The sequence below is a fragment of the Sinohyriopsis cumingii genome, unplaced genomic scaffold (genome assembly GCF_028554795.1).
Source record: "Sinohyriopsis cumingii isolate HCF-2022 unplaced genomic scaffold, ASM2855479v2 utg000913l, whole genome shotgun sequence".
Classification (NCBI taxonomy): domain Eukaryota; kingdom Metazoa; phylum Mollusca; class Bivalvia; order Unionida; family Unionidae; genus Sinohyriopsis; species Sinohyriopsis cumingii.
In genome coordinates this window covers 4,427,029-4,450,802 of record NW_028315943.1, presented here as the reverse complement: position 1 = coordinate 4,450,802, position 23,774 = coordinate 4,427,029, and the positions used below count along the sequence as shown (strand labels likewise).

The following is a 23,774-nucleotide window of genomic DNA, read 5'->3' as shown; positions in this document are numbered from 1 at the left end:
TCCTACTCACATTTTAGGCGAAAAAGACAAAAATGTCCAGGATTTAATGAGCTAACCCTTACACTATATGAAAAATGTTTGAAAAGTTGATATGTGAGCTCACTTCGATTTTGATAGGAACACTTGTTCAGCATTTCATCGACCAAAATGTAATGTCTGCTTCAGGTAAAGTTCTATTAAGCAAATTTGATTCCTGATATTGATCGTGAGTGAAGACGGTCACCTAGGGAATATAAGTAATTTTCTTAGCAAAGCAAAAAAACATGTAACTTTTAAGAACGTTTACCATTCATTTTAGCAAATTATGATGTGTATATAAGATAGTCCGAGTTTCCTCTGACCCTTGCCACCCTATTTTCGATATTTTGACATTTATGTTGGGGTGTAGGGTCAGAGTCTATTCCCTATCGAAAAGTTGGAATTCGCCGACACCATTTGGTGTCGACATGGGGGTAGCCTCTTTCTAGCCGGTCCGGCACATCTGAATGACCTTTCGTCGAGATACACCTGCATGAAATCGAACGGAATATGGTTTATTTTCTCAGAAATTGACAAAAATCTAGACCATAGCATGAATTTAGTTGTGTACAGGTTAGTAAAACCTTATTGGGCAAACACAAGGGGTGTAATCAGTAAAATAATCTGGACTTCGGCTCGTCTAGTTATACGTTAACAACCTGTATATTTCGCCACACGGTACACAATTAAATCCATGGTTTAATACAAATGAAATATTTAAAGAAAATAATGACATACCCTAGGCGAACGTCTTCATTTTATGGCGAATATCGGGAATCTTATTTGCTCAGAAGTTTGCTTGACGCAGATGGTAGACTTCTCAGACGCAGATGGTAGACTGCTCAGACGCAGATGGTAGATCACTCGTGTCTTCGCTGGCGGTCTTCAGATGTTTAATTTGCTCCTTCAATCGGACCCGGTCTACAATTGTGTTAACTCGCATCCTAGGCGAGTCTACATCAAACAACGACTCGAAAATTTTATCGTTTTCATTTTGTTCATGGAAACAATGAAATTGCATTGCTAAACATTTGTAGCATGAAATCAGTCCATCTTCGTTAGTTCTCGGTAATGTCCGTAGGATTATCGGAAATAATATTACTCAAATAGTATAATGTAGAAAAGCTTTACATATAAAGTATAATGTATCACGTATATTGGAATATGTACCACGTAGAACGTAATATGCACCACGTGTAGTGTAAAATGCACCGCGTATAATAGAAAACACGCCACAAATAATGAAATAAGCACCACGTAATATGGAATTAGTGCAAGTATAATAGAATATGCACCACTCATGATGGGATATGCACTATATATAATGAAATATGCACCAAGTGTAATGGAAAATCCACAACGTAAATGAATAATGAAATAGGCATCACGCAGAACGGGATATACACCACGTATAATGAAATAATCACCACGTATAATGAGATATGCACCACCTATATCCAAATATGCACCACATATAATGAAATATGCATCACATAATGGAATATCCTCCAAGTATAATGAAATAAGTACTGTATATATAAAAAGTCAGCAACGAAAGACATTACTGGCGTTCCTTATGATAGAGTATACCTTAATGCTGTCGCGTTATATTCCGTGGTAACAAAAAATATTGACTATTATTGCGAATGGCATAAAGCAGTTGGAATGTACAATAAATAATACATTTTCTTAGGCGCAAAGTAGTTCTGATCCTTTGTTTGAGAGCAATATACAATAAAAATAATGTGCCGTGTAAAGGGATCGTGGATGTGCCACCCCATTTTGACATTTATGTTGGGGTGTAGGGTCAGAGCGCATTCCCTATCGAAAAGTTGGAATTTGATGTCGGCATGGGGTAGCCGCTTTCTAGCCGACCCAGCACACTTGAACGACCTTTTATCGAGATACACCTGCATGAAATCGATAGGAATATGATTTATTTTCTCAAAAATCGTGAGCATAGTATTCGTCATGTCTTTAATCCGCTGACAGACGAGAAGAAAGTACGTCGTTGCTGAAATTTTACCTGCATCTGGTCATTTGCATTCAGAGTCACATGACTATACAACTCTCGGAACCTACATGTCAATGACATAAGACGTCATAGAGTCACGTGATATCAAGAATATACCAATTTCCCAAGTTGTCGTTCATAGAATTTGGACACATTATATAGAAGTCACTTAATGTTTGTAAATAAATATAATGCACACTTAATTCTCAACATATTTTTTCTGAGAACAACGAACAGAAACATGTCGGTATCGCAGCAGGGTGGAGAAAACCATTTTCAAGAAGTACCGAGCACGTGTCAGCGATATTTTTGTTCGTGTCACGTGACTACCAAAGTGACACGTGCTCTTCGTAGTGAATCTGGTTTTCTTCAAATTTTTGCAACATTTCCGTCATTGTTTTCACAATTAATATTTTGAGAAGTTTGTTTTTTCATTTTTCTATAAAAATTACATGACTTTTATTTATATGTTCGATTTGTTTTCATACAGCAACTCTAGAAATGGTCTGTTGTTGATATCACGTGACTGTATGACCTCTGATGTCATTGAGATGTAGGTTACGAGAGCTGTGTAGTCACGTGACTAGGAATACAAATGGCCAGATCGAGGTCAAATGTTAGCAACGATGTACTTTCTTCTCGTCTATCAGCGGATTAAAGACATAACGAATGCTATGATCGCAATTTCTGAGAAAATAAATCATATTCCTATCGATTTCATGCAGGTAGAGCTCGATGAAAGGTCGTTCAAGTGTGCTGGGTCGGCTAGAAAGTGGCTACCCCATGCCGACACCAAATGGTGTCGGCAAATTCCAACTTTTCGATAGGGAATGCGCTCTGACCCTACACCCCAACATAAATATCCAAATGGGGTGGCAAGGGTCAGAGAAAACTCGGACTACCAGTCACAATCCGTGTTCTGGCAAACTGCTCCTGGTGTGGTTCTCTCGCTTCTCTCAAAACGCCATCTTCACCAAAAGCTGATATCGCAACATTCTGGCATCAGCTCAATGCTAAGCCTTAAGCCAGCAACCCTAGACCAGTGCAGAGGGAATCCTATGGTTTTTCAAGTAACAAAATCCAACAGTTCTAAACGCTTCCTCTATTTGTGATACCACTTTTTTGAATAGGGAACGTTCCTTATCTCCAAGTGGTTCGCCCTCTTCGACATCTAATCCAGTGAAATCAATGATTGGAATACCCATTAGTGGTTAATTTTACCTGAACGCTGTCTACTACCTACATATACTCCGTCTGTAATCTGACCTTACTGCATCGGGTTTTTCAAATGCATCCACTGCTTACAACATGGTATTCGCTATCAATGTCTAGTGTCTGCTATCAAGCCCACAAAGCCTAGGTCATCGAACGGTCAATAGCCATGCCGCATAACGACAAGGTAGACTGACGGTCAACTCCGTTCACAACAACCCTACTATACTGATGAATCTAATTGGCCATTATATTTAGCTTAATAATATCAACTATCTCTATTTCTAAATGAGATAACATTATTTTCCCAACTGACGTCATACAAAAAGCTGACCGCACGCTTTGCTTCTACGAAACCTGGACTACATCTGACCATTCCAATCACTAATTTAAGGGTGTTTAACTTATGAAACTTTCACAAAAAAGTGAATTAACGCTGAAAAAGTCTACTCTTTTCCTAAACAACGTATTTTCTTCAAGAAGATCTGTTAGCAAATATTCTCAATATATCTAATGCAGATAGCATAAACCCTGATCGAACACGTCTCCAAGAAACAACGAAAAATAACATATTTAATGCAGATAGCATAAATCCTGATCGAACATGTCTCCAAAAAACAAAGAAAAACAATATATTTTTGTCAGTTATTATTTTCTTTTAATTGGATATTTTTTGAAACCATAAGAAAAAATAAAACTTTAGTGAATAAAAGGATATAGTCAATTGGTTCTTTCTACAAATTAGAGCAATGATATTTCTTTGAGATATTTGGCGGCCGGATTTTTGAAAATAAAACAAATTCCCACACCTGATCTAAGAAAATACCAAACGAAAATAATCATCTTTATATTTTAAAAGCAATTTGCGATGCAAGGATGCTCCTTAGTACACTTAAATTCATGTTCAGTTTGATGGTATGTGACGTAGCACAAATTCACAGTCTCAAAATTAACTTAATGATAAAAAATCACCATTTTTGCACTACACCTGAATTGCTCTTGAAAAGAGTGTCACGTCTGCCCAGACTCAACAGTGTCAAATTGTGGTCAATTATCATTGTAAGGATGCAAATTTCTGTCGATCTTTGAAGAGCACATTAACTTGTGCCAGAAAACAATTAATTAGATTTATGGGGACAGGTTCTTGTTAAATCGCTATATTGCAATGATTTCTAATAACTGACTATGGAGAGGAAGTGATTCTTAATTAATCCTTCGTTTATTTAACCGTGAGACAAACTGGAAGGAAAAGGTTAACTTCGATTTTATATCGGAACTGTCAGAGCTGATTTTTTTTCTTTTCCAGAATCAGGTTTGGAAATCTAGAAGTCAGGCTGACCGCAATGTTTGCGCCCTTATATAAAAGGCGGTATATATATTTAGTCCTGATTTGTTACGCTAAAAAGGAGCGTGGTTCCCACACGAAATTTCTTGGGTTTAAATTGATTGCCTTCATCGAAAGAAATCTAGTCAGTCTGCACTTTTCCTGCAAGAGTGAAAATATAAGGGACTCCGAGATTAAATTTGGGAGAAATTCTCTCCTAAAACATTTGTCAAAGGGACCGGATGTCTGGAGAGTCAACGGACACAATTCTGGCTATAGAAGCGAACAAAGCTTGAAATCACAAGGTATTTGCGTCAATCTCATGTAAATCGTGAGTGTACCTGGTAATTTCTTTTGTCAATAAATCTACAATAATCTAATCTTATTAAATTTCTTTGTGAACATAGTCAAATCCTGATTTTTCACACTGAAAGTGATAAACTTGAAGAGTTAATAGAAAGAAGTATAGGTAAATTACTCTTGAGACAGATTTGCTGTCTCTAAAATATTGCATGCGGTGTGCTTGATATCCACGACTGCAAACTGACATAGGTGTCACCTGCCTTTGAAGTCACATCACCTGGATCAGGCTGTATTTACGATCATATGGTTTGGTTTGGTGTATTACGACACACACACAGAGGATCCTGCAGAAGTATATATTTAAGTGTCTAGTTAAAAGGAAGTGTATGCAACCAGTGTATGTCAATTACTAATTTGCCGGGGGCCCCGAGTGGCCTAGAGCGCTCACCGTTACGGATCACTACCACCTCACCTATTTCTGCGTGAGTTCGAGTCTCGGATTCGGTCAATGTGGGTATGTCAGAAAGCTTGCCGGTAGCTTCTCGTGGGTTGGTGGTTCTTTCCGGGGTTTTCCCGGGTTCTTCCTCCACCATTAATACTGGCCGCCATGTATAGCCTATCATGTGCAGAAAATGGTGTTAAACCCTACAACAACAAGAACAACAACTGACTTGCCTGCTATCAGCTTCTTTTTACTGTTAATTTGTAGTTCTACTTAAAACGTTTCATTTTAAATGTCCACTAGGGTAATGGGTCGTATTCCAACCATTCTGCGTAGGATAGTGGAGATAATCTTTTAATCAGACTGGAATTGGATAATCCTTGCCATTATCGTCAGTGGGTCATATTCCGACCACTTTTGGTGTTTGTGTGCGTGCGTGTGTGTGTGTGTGTGCGTGTGTGTGTGTGTGTGTGTAAATATTTTTACACAAATATGGTTACTGTGATATCAGAGAGCTAGAAACTAAATAACTAAAAAGTTAGTTCATGGGGAGACATAAACGACTTAATTTGACGAATCTACCAAAAACAAAACAAAACAAACACCAGCTGAAGAGAAAGTCATTATACGTGGTGTACATTACGTTATACGTGATGTTATTACGTTATCCATTATACGTAGTGTATTTTCCTTATTTGTGCTGCGTATTTCATTTTACGTAGTGGATATTCCGTTATACGTGGTAAATATTTCATTATACGTGGTGTTTATGTCATTATTCGCGATGCATATTCCATTATACGCTGGGGCCCCGAGTAGCCGAGTGGTCTAAAGCGCTCACCGTTACGGATCACTGCCATCTCACCTCTGTCTGCGTGGGTTCGAGTCGCGGGTTCGGCCTATGTCAGAAAGCTTGCCGGTAGCTTCTCGTGGGTTGGTGGTTCTTTCTGGGGTTTTCCCGGGTTCTTCCTCCACCATTTATACTGGCCGCCATGTATAGCCTATCTTGTGCTAAAAATGGCGTTAAACCCTACAACAACAACAAACAACAATAACAACAACTACTACCATTATACGCGACGCATATTCCATTATACGTGGTATATATTCCATTCTATACATGATCCGTTCAAGTTTATAAGTAGTGCATTTTGCATTATACTATTTCAGTAATATGATACTTTCCATATCTCTTACGGATGTCACCGAGTGCACTCAAAGTTAACTCATTAACCCCTGGCGCCACATTTGTGCTCCAGGAGGTAGTACCGTACTTCCGAGCTCTGTAGTGTCAAGGTCATTTAAGATTTCAGTGTTTCCCTGTACCCTAATCTGCGCTTCAGAGACCCCCCAAATTTTTAATTGGACCTCTGGGTTTGATACCAAAGTTTGTTTTTTACTCAGTCTGACCTCCAGTTTTGACACCAAGGAGATGTTTGACTCTCAGTCTTGCACCCCTAGGGGATACACTGTAAGATACACCAAAATTGATGGTATTACAGAAAAGTAAACAGATATAGTTCTATAAGGATACCAAAAAATCTACTCTCATTACAAAATAGCAGGTTAACCTTTATAATAAGTTGGGGATTTCAAGTACAAAGTGGCCAGGAGACGAAGATGATAGTTCCAGTAAGTGTTTACCACTCTGCACATACGCGAGCGAAATAACCAATGAAAAACAATGTTTCTAACACAATTAGGCTTCAGGCTAAACGGAAATATATTTATTTTGATATATTCAGAAGCAGCCCCCAAAATGTGTTTCCTACTCACATTTTAGGCGAAAAAGACAAAAATGTCCAGGATTTAATGAGCTAACCCTTACACTATATGAAAAATGTTTGAAAAGTTGATATGTGAGCTCACTTCGATTTTGATAGGAACACTTGTTCAGCATTTCATCGACCAAAATGTAATGTCTGCTTCAGGTAAAGTTCTATTAAGCAAATTTGATTCCTGATATTGATCGTGAGTGAAGACGGTCACCTAGGGAATATAAGTAATTTTCTTAGCAAAGCAAAAAAACATGTAACTTTTAAGAACGTTTACCATTCATTTTAGCAAATTATGATGTGTATATAAGATAGTCCGAGTTTCCTCTGACCCTTGCCACCCTATTTTCGATATTTTGACATTTATGTTGGGGTGTAGGGTCAGAGTCTATTCCCTATCGAAAAGTTGGAATTCGCCGACACCATTTGGTGTCGACATGGGGGTAGCCTCTTTCTAGCCGGTCCGGCACATCTGAATGACCTTTCGTCGAGATACACCTGCATGAAATCGAACGGAATATGGTTTATTTTCTCAGAAATTGACAAAAATCTAGACCATAGCATGAATTTAGTTGTGTACAGGTTAGTAAAACCTTATTGGGCAAACACAAGGGGTGTAATCAGTAAAATAATCTGGACTTCGGCTCGTCTAGTTATACGTTAACAACCTGTATATTTCGCCACACGGTACACAATTAAATCCATGGTTTAATACAAATGAAATATTTAAAGAAAATAATGACATACCCTAGGCGAACGTCTTCATTTTATGGCGAATATCGGGAATCTTATTTGCTCAGAAGTTTGCTTGACGCAGATGGTAGACTTCTCAGACGCAGATGGTAGACTGCTCAGACGCAGATGGTAGATCACTCGTGTCTTCGCTGGCGGTCTTCAGATGTTTAATTTGCTCCTTCAATCGGACCCGGTCTACAATTGTGTTAACTCGCATCCTAGGCGAGTCTACATCAAACAACGACTCGAAAATTTTATCGTTTTCATTTTGTTCATGGAAACAATGAAATTGCATTGCTAAACATTTGTAGCATGAAATCAGTCCATCTTCGTTAGTTCTCGGTAATGTCCGTAGGATTATCGGAAATAATATTACTCAAATAGTATAATGTAGAAAAGCTTTACATATAAAGTATAATGTATCACGTATATTGGAATATGTACCACGTAGAACGTAATATGCACCACGTGTAGTGTAAAATGCACCGCGTATAATAGAAAACACGCCACAAATAATGAAATAAGCACCACGTAATATGGAATTAGTGCAAGTATAATAGAATATGCACCACTCATGATGGGATATGCACTATATATAATGAAATATGCACCAAGTGTAATGGAAAATCCACAACGTAAATGAATAATGAAATAGGCATCACGCAGAACGGGATATACACCACGTATAATGAAATAATCACCACGTATAATGAGATATGCACCACCTATATCCAAATATGCACCACATATAATGAAATATGCATCACATAATGGAATATCCTCCAAGTATAATGAAATAAGTACTGTATATATAAAAAGTCAGCAACGAAAGACATTACTGGCGTTCCTTATGATAGAGTATACCTTAATGCTGTCGCGTTATATTCCGTGGTAACAAAAAATATTGACTATTATTGCGAATGGCATAAAGCAGTTGGAATGTACAATAAATAATACATTTTCTTAGGCGCAAAGTAGTTCTGATCCTTTGTTTGAGAGCAATATACAATAAAAATAATGTGCCGTGTAAAGGGATCGTGGATGTGCCACCCCATTTTGACATTTATGTTGGGGTGTAGGGTCAGAGCGCATTCCCTATCGAAAAGTTGGAATTTGATGTCGGCATGGGGTAGCCGCTTTCTAGCCGACCCAGCACACTTGAACGACCTTTTATCGAGATACACCTGCATGAAATCGATAGGAATATGATTTATTTTCTCAAAAATCGTGAGCATAGTATTCGTCATGTCTTTAATCCGCTGACAGACGAGAAGAAAGTACGTCGTTGCTGAAATTTTACCTGCATCTGGTCATTTGCATTCAGAGTCACATGACTATACAACTCTCGGAACCTACATGTCAATGACATAAGACGTCATATAGTCACGTGATATCAAGAATATACCAATTTCCCAAGTTGTCGTTCATAGAATTTGGACACATTATATAGAAGTCACTTAATGTTTGTAAATAAATATAATGCACACTTAATTCTCAACATATTTTTTCTGAGAACAACGAACAGAAACATGTCGGTATCGCAGCAGGGTGGAGAAAACCATTTTCAAGAAGTACCGAGCACGTGTCAGCGATATTTTTGTTCGTGTCACGTGACTACCAAAGTGACACGTGCTCTTCGTAGTGAATCTGGTTTTCTTCAAATTTTTGCAACATTTCCGTCATTGTTTTCACAATTAATATTTTGAGAAGTTTGTTTTTTCATTTTTCTATAAAAATTACATGACTTTTATTTATATGTTCGATTTGTTTTCCTACAGCAACTCTAGAAATGGTCTGTTGTTGATATCACGTGACTGTATGACCTCTGATGTCATTGAGATGTAGGTTACGAGAGCTGTGTAGTCACGTGACTAGGAATACAAATGGCCAGATCGAGGTCAAATGTTAGCAACGATGTACTTTCTTCTCGTCTATCAGCGGATTAAAGACATAACGAATGCTATGATCGCAATTTCTGAGAAAATAAATCATATTCCTATCGATTTCATGCAGGTAGAGCTCGATGAAAGGTCGTTCAAGTGTGCTGGGTCGGCTAGAAAGTGGCTACCCCATGCCGACACCAAATGGTGTCGGCAAATTCCAACTTTTCGATAGGGAATGCGCTCTGACCCTACACCCCAACATAAATATCCAAATGGGGTGGCAAGGGTCAGAGAAAACTCGGACTACCAGTCACAATCCGTGTTCTGGCAAACTGCTCCTGGTGTGGTTCTCTCGCTTCTCTCAAAACGCCATCTTCACCAAAAGCTGATATCGCAACATTCTGGCATCAGCTCAATGCTAAGCCTTAAGCCAGCAACCCTAGACCAGTGCAGAGGGAATCCTATGGTTTTTCAAGTAACAAAATCCAACAGTTCTAAACGCTTCCTCTATTTGTGATACCACTTTTTTGAATAGGGAACGTTCCTTATCTCCAAGTGGTTCGCCCTCTTCGACATCTAATCCAGTGAAATCAATGATTGGAATACCCATTAGTGGTTAATTTTACCTGAACGCTGTCTACTACCTACATATACTCCGTCTGTAATCTGACCTTACTGCATCGGGTTTTTCAAATGCATCCACTGCTTACAACATGGTATTCGCTATCAATGTCTAGTGTCTGCTATCAAGCCCACAAAGCCTAGGTCATCGAACGGTCAATAGCCATGCCGCATAACGACAAGGTAGACTGACGGTCAACTCCGTTCACAACAACCCTACTATACTGATGAATCTAATTGGCCATTATATTTAGCTTAATAATATCAACTATCTCTATTTCTAAATGAGATAACATTATTTTCCCAACTGACGTCATACAAAAAGCTGACCGCACGCTTTGCTTCTACGAAACCTGGACTACATCTGACCATTCCAATCACTAATTTAAGGGTGTTTAACTTATGAAACTTTCACAAAAAAGTGAATTAACGCTGAAAAAGTCTACTCTTTTCCTAAACAACGTATTTTCTTCAAGAAGATCTGTTAGCAAATATTCTCAATATATCTAATGCAGATAGCATAAACCCTGATCGAACACGTCTCCAAGAAACAACGAAAAATAACATATTTAATGCAGATAGCATAAATCCTGATCGAACATGTCTCCAAAAAACAAAGAAAAACAATATATTTTTGTCAGTTATTATTTTCTTTTAATTGGATATTTTTTGAAACCATAAGAAAAAATAAAACTTTAGTGAATAAAAGGATATAGTCAATTGGTTCTTTCTACAAATTAGAGCAATGATATTTCTTTGAGATATTTGGCGGCCGGATTTTTGAAAATAAAACAAATTCCCACACCTGATCTAAGAAAATACCAAACGAAAATAATCATCTTTATATTTTAAAAGCAATTTGCGATGCAAGGATGCTCCTTAGTACACTTAAATTCATGTTCAGTTTGATGGTATGTGACGTAGCACAAATTCACAGTCTCAAAATTAACTTAATGATAAAAAATCACCATTTTTGCACTACACCTGAATTGCTCTTGAAAAGAGTGTCACGTCTGCCCAGACTCAACAGTGTCAAATTGTGGTCAATTATCATTGTAAGGATGCAAATTTCTGTCGATCTTTGAAGAGCACATTAACTTGTGCCAGAAAACAATTAATTAGATTTATGGGGACAGGTTCTTGTTAAATCGCTATATTGCAATGATTTCTAATAACTGACTATGGAGAGGAAGTGATTCTTAATTAATCCTTCGTTTATTTAACCGTGAGACAAACTGGAAGGAAAAGGTTAACTTCGATTTTATATCGGAACTGTCAGAGCTGATTTTTTTTCTTTTCCAGAATCAGGTTTGGAAATCTAGAAGTCAGGCTGACCGCAATGTTTGCGCCCTTATATAAAAGGCGGTATATATATTTAGTCCTGATTTGTTACGCTAAAAAGGAGCGTGGTTCCCACACGAAATTTCTTGGGTTTAAATTGATTGCCTTCATCGAAAGAAATCTAGTCAGTCTGCACTTTTCCTGCAAGAGTGAAAATATAAGGGACTCCGAGATTAAATTTGGGAGAAATTCTCTCCTAAAACATTTGTCAAAGGGACCGGATGTCTGGAGAGTCAACGGACACAATTCTGGCTATAGAAGCGAACAAAGCTTGAAATCACAAGGTATTTGCGTCAATCTCATGTAAATCGTGAGTGTACCTGGTAATTTCTTTTGTCAATAAATCTACAATAATCTAATCTTATTAAATTTCTTTGTGAACATAGTCAAATCCTGATTTTTCACACTGAAAGTGATAAACTTGAAGAGTTAATAGAAAGAAGTATAGGTAAATTACTCTTGAGACAGATTTGCTGTCTCTAAAATATTGCATGCGGTGTGCTTGATATCCACGACTGCAAACTGACATAGGTGTCACCTGCCTTTGAAGTCACATCACCTGGATCAGGCTGTATTTACGATCATATGGTTTGGTTTGGTGTATTACGACACACACACAGAGGATCCTGCAGAAGTATATATTTAAGTGTCTAGTTAAAAGGAAGTGTATGCAACCAGTGTATGTCAATTACTAATTTGCCGGGGGCCCCGAGTGGCCTAGAGCGCTCACCGTTACGGATCACTACCACCTCACCTATTTCTGCGTGAGTTCGAGTCTCGGATTCGGTCAATGTGGGTATGTCAGAAAGCTTGCCGGTAGCTTCTCGTGGGTTGGTGGTTCTTTCCGGGGTTTTCCCGGGTTCTTCCTCCACCATTAATACTGGCCGCCATGTATAGCCTATCATGTGCAGAAAATGGTGTTAAACCCTACAACAACAAGAACAACAACTGACTTGCCTGCTATCAGCTTCTTTTTACTGTTAATTTGTAGTTCTACTTAAAACGTTTCATTTTAAATGTCCACTAGGGTAATGGGTCGTATTCCAACCATTCTGCGTAGGATAGTGGAGATAATCTTTTAATCAGACTGGAATTGGATAATCCTTGCCATTATCGTCAGTGGGTCATATTCCGACCACTTTTGGTGTTTGTGTGCGTGCGTGTGTGTGTGTGTGTGCGTGTGTGTGTGTGTGTGTGTAAATATTTTTACACAAATATGGTTACTGTGATATCAGAGAGCTAGAAACTAAATAACTAAAAAGTTAGTTCATGGGGAGACATAAACGACTTAATTTGACGAATCTACCAAAAACAAAACAAAACAAACACCAGCTGAAGAGAAAGTCATTATACGTGGTGTACATTACGTTATACGTGATGTTATTACGTTATCCATTATACGTAGTGTATTTTCCTTATTTGTGCTGCGTATTTCATTTTACGTAGTGGATATTCCGTTATACGTGGTAAATATTTCATTATACGTGGTGTTTATGTCATTATTCGCGATGCATATTCCATTATACGCTGGGGCCCCGAGTAGCCGAGTGGTCTAAAGCGCTCACCGTTACGGATCACTGCCATCTCACCTCTGTCTGCGTGGGTTCGAGTCGCGGGTTCGGCCTATGTCAGAAAGCTTGCCGGTAGCTTCTCGTGGGTTGGTGGTTCTTTCTGGGGTTTTCCCGGGTTCTTCCTCCACCATTTATACTGGCCGCCATGTATAGCCTATCTTGTGCTAAAAATGGCGTTAAACCCTACAACAACAACAAACAACAATAACAACAACTACTACCATTATACGCGACGCATATTCCATTATACGTGGTATATATTCCATTCTATACATGATCCGTTCAAGTTTATAAGTAGTGCATTTTGCATTATACTATTTCAGTAATATGATACTTTCCATATCTCTTACGGATGTCACCGAGTGCACTCAAAGTTAACTCATTAACCCCTGGCGCCACATTTGTGCTCCAGGAGGTAGTACCGTACTTCCGAGCTCTGTAGTGTCAAGGTCATTTAAGATTTCAGTGTTTCCCTGTACCCTAATCTGCGCTTCAGAGACCCCCCAAATTTTTAATTGGACCTCTGGGTTTGATACCAAAGTTTGTTTTTTACTCAGTCTGACCTCCAGTTTTGACACCAAGGAGATGTTTGACTCTCAGTCTTGCACCCCTAGGGGATACACTGTAAGATACACCAAAATTGATGGTATTACAGAAAAGTAAACAGATATAGTTCTATAAGGATACCAAAAAATCTACTCTCATTACAAAATAGCAGGTTAACCTTTATAATAAGTTGGGGATTTCAAGTACAAAGTGGCCAGGAGACGAAGATGATAGTTCCAGTAAGTGTTTACCACTCTGCACATACGCGAGCGAAATAACCAATGAAAAACAATGTTTCTAACACAATTAGGCTTCAGGCTAAACGGAAATATATTTATTTTGATATATTCAGAAGCAGCCCCCAAAATGTGTTTCCTACTCACATTTTAGGCGAAAAAGACAAAAATGTCCAGGATTTAATGAGCTAACCCTTACACTATATGAAAAATGTTTGAAAAGTTGATATGTGAGCTCACTTCGATTTTGATAGGAACACTTGTTCAGCATTTCATCGACCAAAATGTAATGTCTGCTTCAGGTAAAGTTCTATTAAGCAAATTTGATTCCTGATATTGATCGTAAGTGAAGACGGTCACCTAGGGAATATAAGTAATTTTCTTAGCAAAGCAAAGCAAACATGTAACTTTTAAGAACGTTTACCATTCATTTTAGCAAATTATGATGTATATATAAGATAGTCCGAGTTTCCTCTGACCCTTGCCACCCTATTTTCGATATTTTGAATGTTGGGGTGTAGGGTCAGAGTCTATTCCCTATCGAAAAGTTGGAATTCGCCGACACCATTTGGTGTCGGCATGGGGTAGTCTCTTTCTAGCCGGTCCGGCACACCTGAATGACCTTTCGTCGAGATACACCTGCATGAAATCGAACGGAATATGGTTTATTTTCTCAGAAATTGACTACAGATCTAGACCATAGCATGAATTCAGTTGTGTACAGGTTAGTAAAACCTTATTGGGCAAACACAAGGGGTGTAATCAGTAAAATAATCTGGACTTCGACTCGTCTTGTTATACGTTAACAATCTGTATATTTCGCCACACGGTACACAATTAAATCCATGGTTTAATACAAATGAAATATTTAAAGAAAATAATGATATACCCTAGGCGAACGTCTTCATTTTATGGCGAATATCGGGAATCTTATTTGCTCAGAAGTTTGCTTGACGCAGATGGTAGACTTCTCAGACGCAGATGGTAGACTGCTCAGACGCAGATGGTAGATCACTCGTGTCTTCGCTGGCGGTCTTCAGATGTTTAACTTGCTCCTTCAATCGGACCCGGTCTACAATTGTGTTAACTCGCTTCCTAGCCGAGTCTACATCAAACAACGACTCGAAAAGTGTATCGTTTTCATTTTGTTCATGGAAACTCTGAATTTGCATTGCTAAACATTTGTAGCATGAAATCAGTCCATCTTCGTTAGTTCTCGGTAATGTCCGTAGGATTATCGGAAATAATATTACTCAAATAGTATAATGTAGAAAAGCTTTACATGTAAAGTGTAATGTATCACGTATATTGGAATATGTACCACGTAGAACGTAATATGCACCACGTGTAGTGTAAAATGCACCGCGTATAATGGAAAACACGCCACAAATAATGAAATAAGCACCACGTAATATGGAATTAGTGCAAGTATAATAGAATATGCACCACTCATGATGGGATATGCACTATGTATAATGAAATATGCACCAAGTGTAATGGAAAATCCACAACGTAAATGAATAATGAAATAGGCATCACGCAGAACGGGATATACACCACGTATAATGAAATAATCACCACGTATAATGAGATATGCACAACCTATATCCAAATACGCACCACATATAATGATATATGCATCACATAATGGAATATCCTCCAAGTATAATGAAATAAGCACTGTATATATAAAAAGTCAGCAACGAAAGACATTACTGGCGTTCCTTATGATAGAGTATACTTTAATGCTGTCGCGTTATATTCCGTGGTAACAAAAAATATTGACTATTATTGCGAATGGCATAAAGCAGTTGGAATGTACAATAAATAATACATTTTCTTAGGCGCAAAGTAGTTCTGATCCTTTGTTTGAGAGCAATATACAATAAAAATAATGTGCCGTGTAAAGGGATCGTGGACACCGAATAAATGTTTTTTGGCATAAACGCTTACTCTCTCTCTCTCTCTCTCTCTCTCTCTCTCTCTCTCCATTCCGATATATTAACAGCTATAGATGTATAAATGATCTACATTTCTTTCTAAACTTGCTATGCCAAGTTTTTGGATTATATACTGTACAACTGAAAAGGGCGAGACATATCATTGAACAGAACTTCATTCATAGCACATACATTCAAAACGGATCTAATTATAAGCGCGAAAACTAGTGGCGAATACAGTAAAAAAAACAGTTTCATACAAAATTTAACTCGAGTCCTTTTTGATACATTCTATGCTTGCCTATGAGACGAATCAGACTGTGAACTCCACATACCCAGATCTGCCACCGCATAACGCGTCGGCAGATCTGGATCTGTGCAGTTTGTAAGAAGAAATCAGTAGAAGAAGCAGCATAGACCCTTTTCTGCGCGCGCGTTATGCTACGGCAGATCAGGATGTTTGTTGTTTGTAGTTCGATTTCTTTATAAGCGAGTACATAACTGTATTAAACATTGTAATCTGAAACTGCAAGATCCTTTTCGATCTCAGTTTACAAGAGACATGTACTTTTACATAACATACCTAAGATCTTAATTATTTGCAGATCTTAATTATTTATCTGTTGAAATTCCTTCTAACGGAGACAGCCATAACTCCGAATCACCTCTAACCTTTGGGGCTCTTCAATAGATACAGATCAACATTAGGCCTCACTGGACAGTTTATCTGGTGAATTTTCATCCGGCAATGACCTATTGCAGAAAAATGAGAATAATTTTACACTGAAGATACAAATAAAACAAACTAATGAATTTTGTTGAAAGCATGCATGTGAGATTTTGACTGCGGCAATCAGGTTAATTCGTTATACAACTGGTGGCTTTTATACTGAACCAACACTGCCACCAACCCATCGTTTTTACATTCATTTTTGACAGCAAAGAGCTATTTTGAATATTTTCCTGCGACAAGGCAGATAAAAGAATCAGTAAGTGCCTTATCACTAGTACTGTAACAAATTAGCATACTTTTCATCACCCCTCAACCATTTTGATTTTTAGATATTTACCTCTGTAGCAGACATACGTAAATACGTAAACCAATTTGGCTGTTCATTTGCAGCCAAAGTTACGCATCTGATCTCTAGTGCTAGTCTGATTGTGACAGGCAGACACCAAACAAGCCAACCAATTTTCAAGCATAACTCAAAGTAAATCTAAAGCACATTTCATATTTAGCTTCTCTGTGAATTTATAAATGCTAGGCTTATGATAATTAAGTTCATGACTTCTACCTTAAAATTAGGGAAGTGTCAAAATACGAAACTATCCGTTGAGACCTTACGAGTGTCAATTCATCTTGCAAAGAGATTTCCAGTTGTCAAGAAAAATAACTGCAGAATTACAGGGGAGATAACCCACTAAGATAGTAAAAGACTGAATAAAATACTACTAAATATATTAATATTTAACTTTTTGTGCAACGAACACTACTAATTAATTATTTGAATTTATCGCAAAATCTAAAAAAGTATATAAAATAGGAATCTAATCAACAACTTTTATAGACAACAAATTGAATATTAAATTTTAATAGATAACTTACAATCGCTTTAAAGAACCAAATTTAATATTTTTATAAGAAATGTCTCTGTAGGTAAAACCTACGGACAACGACCATCGCATAAGCTCGTATATTATACGACGCTCTACTGGTATTGAAACCAATTGATTTTGGAGTCTCTCTGTGAGACAAAAGAAATTAATTAAAATTAAGCATGAACTGTGAGATTAAAGTGATAAAGCTGAGTTATGTTATTTATTTCGAGCTTAAAATTACACTCTGCAGGAAAATTTGCGAAAATCAAGTTTCGGAACCCGTAACCTCAGTTTGGTGCAACGCAGAAACATCAGTATGGCTTGATGAATAGAAAAATATCACAGGAGTAAAATAAACCATATAGTACAGTCGTGTGCCTTTAAAGACGGAAATAGAACAAGGAAATAAGGTCATGGGTGGAACCAAGTATTTGGAAGTTACTTACAGTCTCTTATATAGTATGATAGAGGAAGTCACTATGCTTTTTTAGTTCTGATTTTTTTTTTTGTGCTCAACTTTAAGCTCGCGTCGAGCACCTGTGATTTTACTTATCTGTGATAACACGAATAGATAATGAAAATATAAACGGTATTTCTCCTACATAATGATTAAAGATTCGTATGTTGGATTTACTTTCATATTAGCATAACTTTGGTTATTCTTTATTGCATTACCTTACTAAATCTCTCGTTGAGAGATTTCCCAAAATCAATTTGGTTTCAATACCAGTAGAGCGTCGTAAATATACGAGCTTATGCGATGGTCGTCGTCCGTAATAACTTTACCTCAGTTAACATATTATGAGGAAACTCTATTTGGGCTTTTGAAGCGTTCATAATATTTTGATCTAATTTTAGCGTTATTAAACATTCATTAGAGTTGTTGTAAAAATTTCAGTATGAAACTTTTTATCAAGTTCCTAATAAAATTCATTAATTTTTATTCACATATGCCTGACTTTGTTTTTCTAATTGAAAATTATATTATTTGTGCATTCTTGTTATGTGCTTAAAAGATCGGTGAGTTCCTCCCCCTTGTGTTTATGCTGTTACAGTTCTTGTATAAGCTATAAGCCCATACATGCGTAGTTAAATTAGGAAAACAGTGCTATCCTTCACCTACAGCTGAGTACACCTCTTCATTGTTTTCTGACAAACAAAAGAACTCCGAAATCTAAACAATATTGAAACTTACGCAAAAATTTATTTTAGTTTTTAAAAAATACTGGAAATGGTCGTAGAATCATTACTGTTGTAAGAGTTGTTTGGATCATTACAGTATCACCCCTATGCGTGTTGATACATACAGTTATTACTACTATAAAAAGTACTAAAAATACTAGTGAAGAATGCTAAATAGACAAATAAATCAATATAATTTAACTATAAATATTGTTCTCGCTATTATTTTCTCTTTTATCTTTCTTTTTTTCTTAAAATATACAACAATCAACATTACGTAGCTTGTTCATTAGGGCTGTGGTTTTCATACACCAGCGTAACAGCTTTACCTGGCTAGTTGCTGCTTAAATTGCATCTGAAATATTATCTTACAAGTGTACAGATTGTGGATCAAAACACACTAATGTGGGGTGGTGGTGGGAAGGAATGATAAATATGTGTTATACTTGATAAACAACACAATAAAATTCCCTTTAATATTAAATGCAAAAAGGAAAAGACAGACGTCGATTATCATTGTTTAACCTAGTTTCCGTGAGAGTGAAAAATGTTCCACACATGTGAGGTGCAAGCCGTTTTATTATTTATCCGTTTTTTGTTTAACATATGTGGACATACTTTATCACAGGTGAGGAAAGTAATTTTATATGTGAAAAATTTGACTTTTTCACATATATGAAACATAATTTTACAGACGTAACATAGCTTTGTGTGTGTGTGTGTGTGTGTGTGTGTGTGTGTGTGTGTAACACCTATTAGGATGGAGGCAATTGCGATTGCAATAATCAGTATGCCAGACAAAATTAGGTCCCAGTTGGTAGAAGTAAATATGTAATGGCAGATAGATGCAGGGTCTGCGACGTAATCAATTTACGCGCGAATTCTTTTTTGATCATCCTTTTAACTGATTTACAATTAGACTTTCTTTGTTGATATCAAGCAGAAAAGTCTGTAATTTTTTTCTTCTTCATAAAACAGTCCCAAAACCTGTATACCTTTTGGTACCTTTATTTTTCTTCTTTTGACAGATTGTCGTACAAAATACAGGGAACAAATAATGGTTCACGAATCTAGAGTACTGGTTTCCAGAGACGCCCTTAGAATTATTTTCGGGGGTGGTGGGCAAACATGTAGTGGTCAGCTATTAAGTCCACTTATCCATCCCTTGAGCCTACGTGTAGGCGCCAATGCTGACAACTTTATTTGACAATGTTTGAAATTTTAGATTTATCATTTGATGCCTCTCATGTATGTCATGTATGTCGTATTATCAAGCAACTCACATCCAATAATCCTAAAAGACATACCTGGCGCAAGCTTGAGACTGAAATGCGTCTAAATCATGAGCATAATATTAAGTGAGTGAATGCGTGCGAGTGTGTGTGTGTGTTGGATGTGTCTTGAATCTGTTGTCTTCACCTACTTTACACGCGATACTTGCATGACTTTAATCCATTTCAGTATCAAAACTTGTATCCGGCACCTGTGTCTGCCGTGGCTCGTCCAAAGTAAACGTGCCTATTGAGCACAAAACATTTACCAAAAATCAATTTACGACTAAATGATTGTAACGGGAAGGGAATATGAAAGTACAAGTAGAAAACCATAACAGGAAGTCTGTCGGTCGTGCTGTAGGTAAGTGATTTATGTAGTTCTATAAATAATTATAATTTAGAATATATTCATTTACTCTTGTTTCACTAATAAACAAATTGGATTTTTGTGATGGACCTTGCCTAAATAATTATTTAGCCTTCTGTATTCCCCGTTACAAACGTGTGGGGCAAAAATGTTCTATTTGTTTGTTCGTACGTCCGGTAAGCTTTGCATTTAAGTAACTGTTGAGGAACAGCTATGTTTTACGAACACATTTCCAGTTATAAGTATTAAGTAGGTCTTGTAGGAAAGCATTAGAGCCATTACATCGTGGTCGCCCCCTCTCCTCACCCCCGATTTTACCTCTAAACATGATTGGGGCTACACCCGTAAAACTTAATAGCTGACCACTACATGTTTGACCCCACCCCACCCCACCCCCGAAAATAATTTTGCGGGCTTCTCTGGAGTACAGCTTATGAGGAAAGAAAAGAAGAAAGTAAAGAAAAAGAAGAATGTTTTTTTAATATGTCCCGAGAACCCAAAGCGATGTTACTTTAGAGTCTCAAGAAAATTATTCAAAATTTTCCATGTTTCTTAAGCAAGATTAGCATTCAGTGTCTTGTAAAGTTAGTGGGTAGTACGGAAAATTAAACAACCCCGATGAACTAGATGAAAACAATAACAGAGAAGTACTTTTGGTTGGTTGGTTAAAGTGGATATTTAACGTATAATTTGTTATATCATGCCAAGAAGGTGGAAGACAAGTGGCTTCACAAGGACACATTCAGGCAGCCGACGATGACTTGCCTGAGGCGGTATTAAACATGTGACCTTTGGAATGATAGTCCAATGCTATACCAACTGAGCTAGCGCGGGCCTCAAAACGGAGGAAGCATTTAAATGAGAGATACATTTTCAGTTCATTTTTAGGGAATGATCATTTTAGAAAAACGTATTTTTCACGCCCTTTTTATATAACTTTTTCTTTGCATTTAATCAATGTTAAATGTTAAAAACTGTCCAGAGGAAATTCAACTGAGGTAGTTTGAAAAATAAACTTATCTTTTTTGCAGGCTTGTGTACTTTCTTCCTGATAATAAAAGCTTTAAAAGAATAAAACGGTTCCATCGTAAATAAGTTGGACAGGTCGGTTACCTTTTCCATCTATCGTTATGTGTATATGTATATATATATATATATATATATATATATATATATATATATATATATATATATATATATAAGGATGCAAATTTCTGTCGATCGATAATGAGCACATTAATTTGGGCCAGAGAACAATTAATTAGATTAATAGGGACAGGCGCTTGTTAAATCGCTATACTGCAATGATTTCTAATGTCTGTGTCAGGAGAAGAAGTGATTCTTAATCTTAACCGTTAGACGACTTGAAAAGGGAAGGGTACCTTTGATTTTATATAGGAACTGTCAGATTTGAAATTTTTCAGATCTGTTGTTTGGAATTCTGTAAGTCATGTTGACCGCAGTTTTTGCACCTAGTTATAAAAAGGCGGTAAATATATTTAATCCTGATTGGCTACGCTAAATAAGGGGCAAGGCTCCCACACGAAGATCTCTTGGGGTTAAATTGCCATCATCGAAAGAAATCTAGTCAGTCAGCAATTTTCCTGCAAGAGTGAATATTTAAGGGACTAAGAGAGTGAATTTGAAAGAAATTCTCTCGTAAAACATTGGTCAAAGGGACCGGATGTCTGGAAAGTCAACGGACACAATTCTGGCGAACAAAGCGAATAAAGCTTGAATGCACAAGATATTTGCGTCAATTTCATGTAGTTCGTTGATACCAGTATAATGATTTGCTTGAATTTAATTGCTTCTATTTGCATGAATTTATTTGTTTAAATCCGTAGAACAATATTCTCGATATGAGTAAAACTGTGAGTTCAACTATCTGAATCCGTACAACGATCTTCTTTATATAAGTTTGACGAATTGTTTGAATTTGTCGTCTTGGTTGTTATAGGAATCTATGAATTTCATGCATTACTTTAGTTGATATGAGTTACGAGAATCCGTTTGAATTCACCGATCGTAGATGATTTCGTGTATGATAAAGACTTGAATGTGTGTATTCACTGAAAATAACGTAGTTAAGCATCTAATGAATGTCATTCATTCATTTGTGTAATTGAAACGAGAACGGAACTTATGTTTCGTGTAATGTTAATGGGAATCAGTGTGATGGAATAGCCATAAGGAAGTACATTTATCTTGTGAAACTAGATTTGTTTATGGTCTGCTATGTTTAGCTTGACCAGATAGCCTTTGGTCTCTTGGAATTCCGATAGAACGATATCTAACATAACGAGAGGGGAGCAATGATCTGTTCCCAGTAGGACAACCGACAGAAGATTTAGATTGTTTCTGTTTATTTTGAAAGGGGAAATAGCTCCACTGACGTATCGACGGAAGTATCCACTGATGTATCTACGTACCTACGTATCCAAGAATATACGTACTTACGTATCCTCCTACCCACACACAGTTTGAGGGCCGAAAGAGGCGAGACAGTAGGGAGGTCGGAAAAGAAAAAAAAGCGAAAGGACCTGGAGGAACCACCACAGTGAAGTTGGAGTAGACTGGAATAAGCAGGTAATGAAGTTGTACAAGGTAATGACTTCGATCGTTCACTCGATTATATGATGAACTAATTCTATCATTTAAAACAGATTGGCTATTTATATAAATATATTTGTGTCTTTTATATAAATATATTTGTGTCTGAAATTCGCTGAATGATTTATTTAAAAAAGAAGTGTATTTTTCTAATGTAGTGTATTATTCCAGTTATTTATGTAACTGATTAATTTTGTTTTGTTTTTCATTGTACGGGGGCTCGTGTCAATCTGTTCTGTATATCTGCTCAGATATCTATTTATTCGATCTATAATTTCACACTTTATTTTAAAATTTACTCGATCCGGGCAACAATACCGAGGGCGATCACCCTCGGATTAACGATAGCCAAATAAAGCGGACACCTTGTAAGAAGGTACAACCTCATAATACCACACCACCAGTAGCAACCGCTACAATCTCTCGATCTCACTCCAGCTTAGTCCGATAAATCACCCCACCTCCCAGTCTGTGTTGATACTGATAGGTGAATGTGGGTCTGATGTCACCTTTTTATTAAAATATGCGAATTTTCTGAATGCAGTTTTTATTCAGAACACACCTGAGTACACTTTAGACTTTTACCAGTATTTGGTAACAGTTATATCTAGCGCGAAATTCAAAAAAGCAACAGGACAGAGGAATGCTCCACTTGGATTTACAAGTTGACAAATAAAGGATTTTGCTTCGGAAATATAATGTACATATCGCTAAAGAATCCTTCAGCCTACGATAGCTCCACAGCAGCGAGAAATACCGTTAAGTGTATAAAATTTAC

General features: G+C 37.1%; 1 protein-coding gene across 2 annotated transcripts in view; it reads left to right on the top strand.

Annotated features, from left to right (window-relative positions):
* The window catches only part of LOC149773073 (heat shock 70 kDa protein 12B-like), a 128,555-nt gene that overhangs the window by 22,025 nt on the left and 82,756 nt on the right, over window positions 1-23,774 (top strand). Inside the window, exons 1-2 of one of the 2 annotated variants that reach the window (XM_089946912.1) lie at window positions 20,348-20,377; window positions 22,761-22,972. The gene's annotated coding sequence lies outside the window, so the exon portion shown is untranslated. Of the gene's footprint in view, window positions 1-20,347; window positions 20,378-22,760; window positions 22,973-23,774 lie in introns of those variants that run through there. The other variant, XM_089946914.1, reaches the window with a different exon arrangement.